This window comes from Chiloscyllium plagiosum, chromosome 4 (assembly GCF_004010195.1).
Source record: "Chiloscyllium plagiosum isolate BGI_BamShark_2017 chromosome 4, ASM401019v2, whole genome shotgun sequence".
NCBI lineage: Eukaryota > Metazoa > Chordata > Chondrichthyes > Orectolobiformes > Hemiscylliidae > Chiloscyllium > Chiloscyllium plagiosum.
The window spans coordinates 94,865,242-94,873,838 of record NC_057713.1 but is presented as its reverse complement, the minus strand read 5'-3'; the positions used below and the strand labels follow the sequence as shown (position 1 = coordinate 94,873,838).

The 8,597-nt window shown below is 40.9% G+C and overlaps 1 protein-coding gene across 3 annotated transcripts in view; it reads right to left on the bottom strand.

Moving 5' to 3' along the window:
* The window catches only part of LOC122549211 (myelin basic protein), a 183,159-nt gene extending 175,374 nt beyond the window's left edge, over window positions 1-7,785 (bottom strand). For all 3 annotated transcript variants that reach the window (XM_043688631.1, XM_043688630.1, XM_043688633.1), the window contains exon 1: window positions 7,612-7,785. The gene's annotated coding sequence lies outside the window, so the exon portion shown is untranslated. The remainder of the gene's footprint in view (window positions 1-7,611) is intronic.
* Between the last annotated feature and the right edge of the window lie 812 nt (window positions 7,786-8,597).

Here is an 8,597-nt window from a genome sequence, read left to right as displayed (position 1 = left end):
GGTTGATGGGGGGTGTGGACCTGACGAGGGAGTCACGGAGAGAGTGGTCTTTTCAGAACGCTGATAGGGGAGGGGAGGGAAATATATCCCTGGTGGTGGGGTCCGTTTGGAGGTGGCGGAAATGACGGCGGATGATACGCTGTACATGGAGGTTGGTGGGGTGGTAGGTGAGGACCAGTGGGGTTCTGTCCTGGTGGCGGTTGAAGGGGCGGGGCTCAAGGGCGGAGGAGCAGGAAGTGGAAGAGATGCGATGGAGGGCATCGTCGACCACGTCTGGGGGGAAATTGCGGTCCTTGAAGAAGGAGGCCATCTGGGTTGTACTGATTTGGAACTGGTCCTCCTGGGAGCAGATGTGGTGGAGAACACACCTGGAGTATTTGGTCTCCATTACCTGAAGGATGATCTCATAGAAGCCTGTAAAGTTCAAACAGAATCGTATAGGATAGATGTAGGAAGGATGTTCCCATTGGCCAGGGAGTCCAGAATTATGGGTCACAGTCCAACAGCAAGGGTAAACCATTTAGGAGAGAAGAAATGTCTTCACCCATACAGTGATGAGCATTTCCAATGTTCTGTTACAGAAAGGAGTTAAGGCCATAAACTTGGATATTTTCAATGAGTTAGATTTAGTTCCTAAGGTTAAAGGGATGAAAGGGGAGAAAGCAGAAACAAGATACTGTGTGACAAACAGCCGTTATTACACTGAAAGGCGCAACATGCTTAAAAGGGCTTAATGGCCAATTTCTTTGCCTATTTTCTATGTTTCTATATTTACGCCTTAAACATTACTAAAAAGTGGATCTGGCTCTTATTATTTTTTTCCGAGGCAACTTGCTGAGTGTAAACTGGTCACCATATTTACTACATTAAAGTGATCATATTTCTGAAGTACATTAGGACACTCCAATGTCATGAAATGTGCATTACAAACAATTTCTTCTTTTTAAGTAAATGTGCTAATTATGCATGATCATGGAAGCTTATCAGTGCATTACACTTATAAATCATTCAGCAGGAGCAAATACTGCTACTCTCTGTTTATTGGTTTGTATAGCAAATGCCATTGGAATGCAATCCATCATAACATGTAGGCATGTCATGTCATGCACTTCAAGGTTAAAATACAACCTTGGAAAGAGAATGTGACTTAGCGAACATGAGTAAACACTAAGTACTCCCATGTCAGGAAAGCATGCATGGTCATGGGTGAAACCTAACTATGGAAGTACTGGTCAAAACATTTAATAAAATGGTGACCCATGAGTAATGTAAACATGTTAACTTTGTACTAATGTTTAATGTTAGCATTAAAACTAATTTTAAGGATAAGCTATTGTACTAATTTTTAATACCTTGTCCCCAAAATTACTTAAAAGTTTGCACAAACATGCAAAGTTAACAAGACTGATTCAGAGATCATTTTATTTTTACCAATTTTTATTTCCATGATTTTGGGAGACAATTAACTGTTCTTTTGCTCACTGAGCAAAGTCTGATCAATTGGAATATATGAATAGTCTGAACTTTATTCCCTGCTGTCGCTACTCCATAGAACATAATGATAGCAATATCCTTTGCAGATATGCATGATATTCAAGATAATAGGCAAAAGTTACATTACAGGAAGGATGTGGTGGGTTTGGAGAGGGTGCAGAAGAGGTTTACCAGGATGATGTCTTGATTAGAGTTATAAAGGACAGGCTGGAAAAACTACTGTTGTTCTCTCTGGAACAGAGGCCGGAGAGAGACTTGATAGAAGCCTATAAAATTATGAGATGCATGGCTAGGGTTAACAGTCAGAATCTTTTTCCCCAGATTTGAAATGTCTAATACTAGGGGGCATGCATTTAAGGTGTGAGGGGTGAATGGCAAAATTGGCTCATTTTTTTTAAAATCGATTTTCTCTCAGTCGGTCGTAACAGATCTTCTTTCCATATTAGCATTCACTTATCACACTTCAACTAAAGCATACTAAGTAGATCAGAATGAAAGAGTCAAATTGAAAGAAAGCAGGAATTTTATCACCAATTCAAAGTCACCATATTCCCAGAGGACCATAGCGCTGCCCTATCATTAGGGTAGTTTAATAAGAGGGTTGCCACACCTCAGGCGAAGAAAGTGGTTGAGAAAGAGAGAGTTTCATGGTAAACTCAGTTGGTACGGGAATCGAACCTGTGCGGTTGGTGTCACTCTGCTTTGCAAACCATCTGAGCTAACCAACCCTGACCACTTTGGAAAAGACACACAAACACAGGTAATAAGCTTTAAGCAGAACTGGGCGTGGGGGGGAAAGCATAGAAGGTTGTCTGGCGTGACCAGGAACGTAAAGGCAACTATAGTTCAAAGTTCTTCAACCTGAATTGTGGGAAAGACCCCAGACCCAACTATATTGCTGGGGGGATAAAAAAAAAGACAACAGCGCCAAAGGTTTCAGATGTTTTCAAGTATAAAAACTGTTGTTTTCCCAAGTTGCTTTTTCACAAGGCACTGACATAGAGGTTGAGACACAGCAAGGAAGCGGTTTCCTGTTTATTGCTATCAAATTCATATTTCTTTAAAAAAAAAGACTCTCTTCCTACCCAATAACTGTTGCTTGTTTCTTTGTGATATTGTCTTTTATTTTGCAAACTGCCTTATCTGTAGGTGACTTTCATCCCAATGCATAACCGCCTGGAAGGTGTGAATTAATTGGGAGATACAGATCAAAGTTTTGGTGTTTCTCATAATTACGTCAATTTCAGCTCAGAGTGGTTGCAGGAGTTGACTCAATATGGTCAGGTGATTAGAGCAGCCATTGATTTACAAAGTTACTGCAATCTACAAAGGCAACGGTAGCAGAGGACAGAAACTGATCAGTCATCCATGTTTCCCACTGTAATAACAGCCAAAATTCTTAAAGTGGAATGTGGTAAAATGCTTTCCTTGTTCAGCTAAATTTCTAAGCGGATCTTGATTTGGTTTCAAATAACAAATGTGTCACCTTGGTTTTACTGATGCCCAAGCTCAGAAGGTGATCACATGCTCAAATTTGACTTCAAATATAAATGAGCACAAAATCCAGGCTGGTACTTTTAAGGGTGCACTGCCCTGTTAGAGGTGCTGTCTTTCAGAAGATTACTCCATTATCTCACTTTTTAAATTAGAATCAATCTAAACATCATGGCATTGACAGAGAACACAGGAGGTCAACACCTTCAACATATTGTCTAGCTATCACCATCGTTAACAGCTAACCCGAGAATGCAACATTTTTATATAAAATGGTTTTGTGATTTACACATGAAAGAAGTGAAACTATCATTGCATTCTAACAGATGAAAGGCTTAACAGACAATCAAGTTTTCAATGTATAATTTCAGTTACATCACACTGTAAATTTTTGCTATTAATTCTGTGGGTTAGGATTGAGCCCTCCACTACCACCTGACGAAGGTGCGATGCTCCAAAAGCTAGTGTGCTTCCAATTAAACCTGTTGGACTATAACCTGGTGTTGTATGATTTTTAACTTTGTCCACCCCAGTCCAACATCGGCATCTCCAAATCTTTCAGAAGAGATGTTAAACAATACTTTGATTGTTTGTTAAGTCTCTCATCTGTTAGAATGACCATGATAGTTTCACTTCTTTCATATGTAAAATCGCAAAACTTTTTTAAAAAGTTACATTCTCAGACTAACTGTTAGTGCCAATGCAGATAAGATGTGGAGATGTTGAAGGTGTTAGCCTTCTGTAAGTTTTTTAAAAAGTTTTGCGATTTTACATATGAAAGAAGTGAAACTATCAAGGTCATTTAACAGATGAGAGACTTAACAAACAAAGTATTTTTCAATGTATAATTTCAGTTACATCACACCGTAAACTTTTGCTATAAATTCTGTGTTTTACATTTGTGTCCTCCACAACCACCTGATGAAGGAGTGGCGCTCCGAAAGCTAGTGTGCTTCCAATTAAACCTGTTGGACTACAACCTGTGATTTTTAACTTTGTCCACCCCAGTCCAACACCAGCATCTCCAAATCATATCGAATTTAGCCAGCTATATGATGGAACTTCAGCAAAACATGCTGTCTAGAACTTTTGGTACAACTTAATACTTGTTTCATGAACTGGGCCCACGCACAGCATAAACTGCATAATCTGATGGTCTTTGTGAAAGAATCTATGGAGACATACAGCATAGAAACAGATCCTTCGGTCCAACCAGACCACACAGTCCATGTTCCTAAACTAATCTAGTCCCACCTGCCTACGTTTTGACAAGAAAACTTGCAATATATTCATTAGTTAAATGAGCTTAACATGTTTAAGCATGTGCAATATCATGTTGCTAAATATAGAATGTATTCGGAAAAATTTGAACTTTGGCTCTTTTTACAACATCAAGACACTCAAAAACACTTTAAAACCAAATTCATTACTTTCTGAAGTGCAATTATTATTTTCATGTCAGAAACAACATTGTTTGTGCATAGCAACTCTGACAAACAGCATTGTTGCAACCATCAGCTAATCTGCACTGGCACAGAACTAAGGGGAATACATTATCCTTCCTCAAAATAGTGAGGGGTTGCAAAAGATCCCATCAAAAAGACAGAATGGCTTTAGTTTTAATGTCTCACCTGAAAACTGGCTTCTCCAACAACATTGCACTCAGTCAGTGCTGCAGTGGGACAACCAGGTCTAGATGTAATGTGCCTGAAGAGTGAGATTTGCTTATTCCTCAGATGCAAGGACATTGTTATCAGAGTTACAGCAGACACCAGTAAGATTAGATTAGATTACTTACAGTATGGAAACAGGCCCTTCGGCCCAACAAGTCCACACCAACCCGCCGAAGCGCAACCCACCCATACCCCTACATTTACCCTTTCACCTAATACTACGGGCAATTTAGCATGGCCAATTCACATTTTTGGACTGTGGGAGGAAACCGGAGCACCCAGAGGAAACCCACACAGACACAGGGAGAATGCTCCACACAGTCAGTTGCCTGAGGCGGGAATTGAACCCAGGTCTCTGGCGCTGTGAGGCAGCAGTGCTAACTAACCACTGTGCCACCGTGCCGCCCATTAAGTTTCCACATTGATTTGTAGGTGTGTGATAACTTGTCAGTGAGAGTCAGCTTTGGTAATGAACAAGAACAAATGACCTTATAAAGTCTGCAAAGTGCAATGCCTACCAATTATTTTCCACATTTAACAAGACAAGTTGTTAAAATGACGACAATATTCTCATGAGAAATCGTTCAATCCAATTGAGTGAACTCTAACATCAGAATGCAAAATAACCCTCCACTAGTTAAGCTACAAATTTCATCTGGAGAGAGGGAGAGGTCATACTTTCAGGTTGCAACAGGAGCTGAACATTTCCCACAATTTTCCTACCACTCCCTGCAAGACTGCCTGAGGCAGAATAAGCAAACCTATACAAATCACCAGACCCTTACTGTACAGTTGCCAATTCTGGTTGGATGTATTCCCGATAGTAAATAGTCAGCCAAGACATTCATTCTCAAAGCACAGCACTTTCCCAAGCCAATCATAAAGTGAACCCCAGAATCTCTTTTTACTTCCCTGGCTCCTTCCTGACTGTGTGTCAAGCCACCATCATCTCTGACCCATCTTAAATAATTCATGACCAACAAATAGACTCATTTGCTTTCTTTCTGAACACTGGCATTTTAATGCCGATAATTTATCTCCTGGGTGGGCAGAAACGAGTCTGAGAGATTAACTTGTAATTCCTAGAAACACCAGGGCACTACTGGCAGGTTGCCAACTTCAAGTTCAATTTTCTTTAAAATTGAAGATAATAACTGAAGTATAGAAAAACGTCCCACAACGGAGAGAGACAATATCATTTGATAATGATCCACAGAACTATTTGGACATGTGACCAAGTACAGTCAGAGGTAGGTTTTAAGGTGTGCCTTAAAAAAGTCTGAAGTATTCAAAAGGTTTAGGGAGAGAATGCTCAAGCTTGGGATCTAGACAATGGGTGGTGCAGCTATCAATAGCAGAGTGAAGGAATAGCAGGATTGAACATCTGGAACCAAACTAACCTCCTGCGACCCTGAAATAAGGAGATGCAGTGAACTGGGGGAAATTGAACATTTATCAGACAGCGCTTGAATTGTCTGCTACCAGAAGTGCAGCACCCTTTAAATATTAAGGCAATCCTTATTGACTCAGTCAAGAATTAAACAGAGGGACTAACCAAGGAACTTTTCAATGCAACCAAAAATACAAAATAGTTTAGTGCTGACCAAAGACTGTGTTTAAAGTGGGGGGCCCAAGTCGTGAACTATGTTGAGCAAATGATGTAGATGGAAGTCCCATTTCCCATAAGTGGAAAAAAAGTAGGTCAATGTGGGAGGTGAAACTAGCCAGTAATATTTGACAAGCAACTATAACAATTCCGAGGGGATCACAAGTAGGCCAAATACTTATGCGTTCCGCCCCCCCCCCCCCACACAACCGAAGCTAGTAGATTTAAGAAATAACTATAATCACCACTCGGATGTGAACTATTCCCAATGTGTTAACAAAAAACCTGATTATCACACTACAGTACACCATGTATTCAGCATGACAATAGCTGCATTAAATCTAAAGTCTTAAAAACACAAAACCAAAACTGCAACAACCAATCTGTTCCTCGAATCTGGCCCCACCCTATTGGTCACACTGAAGACAACATAGTTTTCCTTCTGCCAGGTTCGTGTTACCTTCAAAGGAATTTCAATACAGCTCGATGGGAAGTATTTCCAGGGACAGAACAATCAGGAGGCACAGCTTTCGAACTAGAGGAATGGAAAACAAAAATTACCCGAAGAGTAGCGGGAACACATTAACTTTCAGGAGGGAATTGGATAAGTCATTGAAGTGAATTCTGCGGAGCTAGAGAGTGGAAAAAAGTGAAAGCAGAAGGGGGAAGTGATTGGATCCCATCTTTTGAAGAGCCAGGGGAGTCACAGTGAGCCACATGAGCTCCTTCTATGATTATGTTTCAGTAAGAAATCCGAAATAACCAACCGATTCGTAGAAAAGAAACATACAATCGCCCAACTCGTGCAGCAGGGCAGCAAGAACAGGTTGGTTTGGGAAGTAGGAATTAGAGAGCGATAATGAGAGGGTGGGCAAAAGTAAAATCAAACCCAAGGTGCACTCAAATGAAATAAGGTGGAAACGCCATATCGCTAACCGGAAACTACATCGCACTTGCGCGTTGACGGTCTGGAGTTAAATATTGAAAAGGAAATAAATACTAAACACATCCTTCAGACAACACACATGGACCATCCTTTATAGATCCGAAGACAATTTAGTGTCCGAGCCTTCCCTTGCAAGGTGTTTGCAGTACAGAACGAAAGCTTTGTGAACATAGAGGTGGTTACCGTGCTCACACATTGCACAATGTTCCCGAGCTAGCTCACAATAGACACACACGAAAATCGAACAACCCAAGGAGGAACTCTTGAATATTAATAGGTTAAAAAAAAACAAAATCAAGCCGATTTCTTGTCATGTGCCAGAATTGCTCAATCCACTCCCCTTAGTATATTTGCAAGGTTATCAGGAACTGAATGCGTTATTCTCCTTACTCACGTACCCGAGCCTCTCCTGGGCTCTGAAACGATGCATTAAACAACCCGGAACAGTCTTGTCGATTTCAATAGTAATTTTCCTGAGTATAGTGTGATATTCGCAACGTTCAGTCTCTCAGAAATGTAGTCAGGGTAGTTTCATTTGGCTCGTGTCAGTATAATGCTGAACACTTCCTGTTTTTTTTCTATCTATCAAGGTACTATACTAAGACTGGGTGGGGAAAGAATACCGACGAACTACAGCCAATCAGCAATAGAAACAGCCAAAAGCAGACCTGTTAATGGAACTCCGTCCTAACATCACTGCTCAAAATCAAACGTGTAGCAACAACTTTCCTTGAAGAGGGGACTTGCAACCTTTCTCCGTGGTTTTCTGCTGTCAGCAGGCCTTGATGGTTTTTGCATCAGCAGCTTGTTTTATTTTTGTTGCATTATCATCACTCACCGATCGCAATCAGAAAGCAAGTCTTTCATTGTAAGGACATCCAGCCTGTACATGCAAAATATTGAAGGCTCATTTGCGTTCAGGTTCTCAGACTTGAAAGAGGGAGGAGCCTCCTTGCTTTCCCATTCCTTTGACAGGATATTATTGATCATTCACCAGAAGAATAAGATAGAAGGGTAACTCGCAGATTTTGTGAAGAGTGCTCCCTATGCCACCCCTTACCTGGCTGAAATGTTAAGGTTCTGCCTGCCCCTTGGTTTTGGACTCCCCTGCCAGAAGAAATCTAATCATGCCTAACATGTCAATTGGATCACCACAATCTTCCAGACGCCAAGCTTCGTCTACTCGATATACAGGAGCTGGCTGGCTTGTTGGTTTGTGAAGCAGCATAATACCAACAATATGAGTTTAATCCCTACACCAGCTGAGGTTACTATGAAGAACTCTACTTCTTAGTGTCTCCCCAAGACCAAGGAATGGTTGCCCTCAGGTTAAATCACCACTAGTTATCTCTCTCTAATGAGAGTGCAGCTCTGTGGTGTGGTA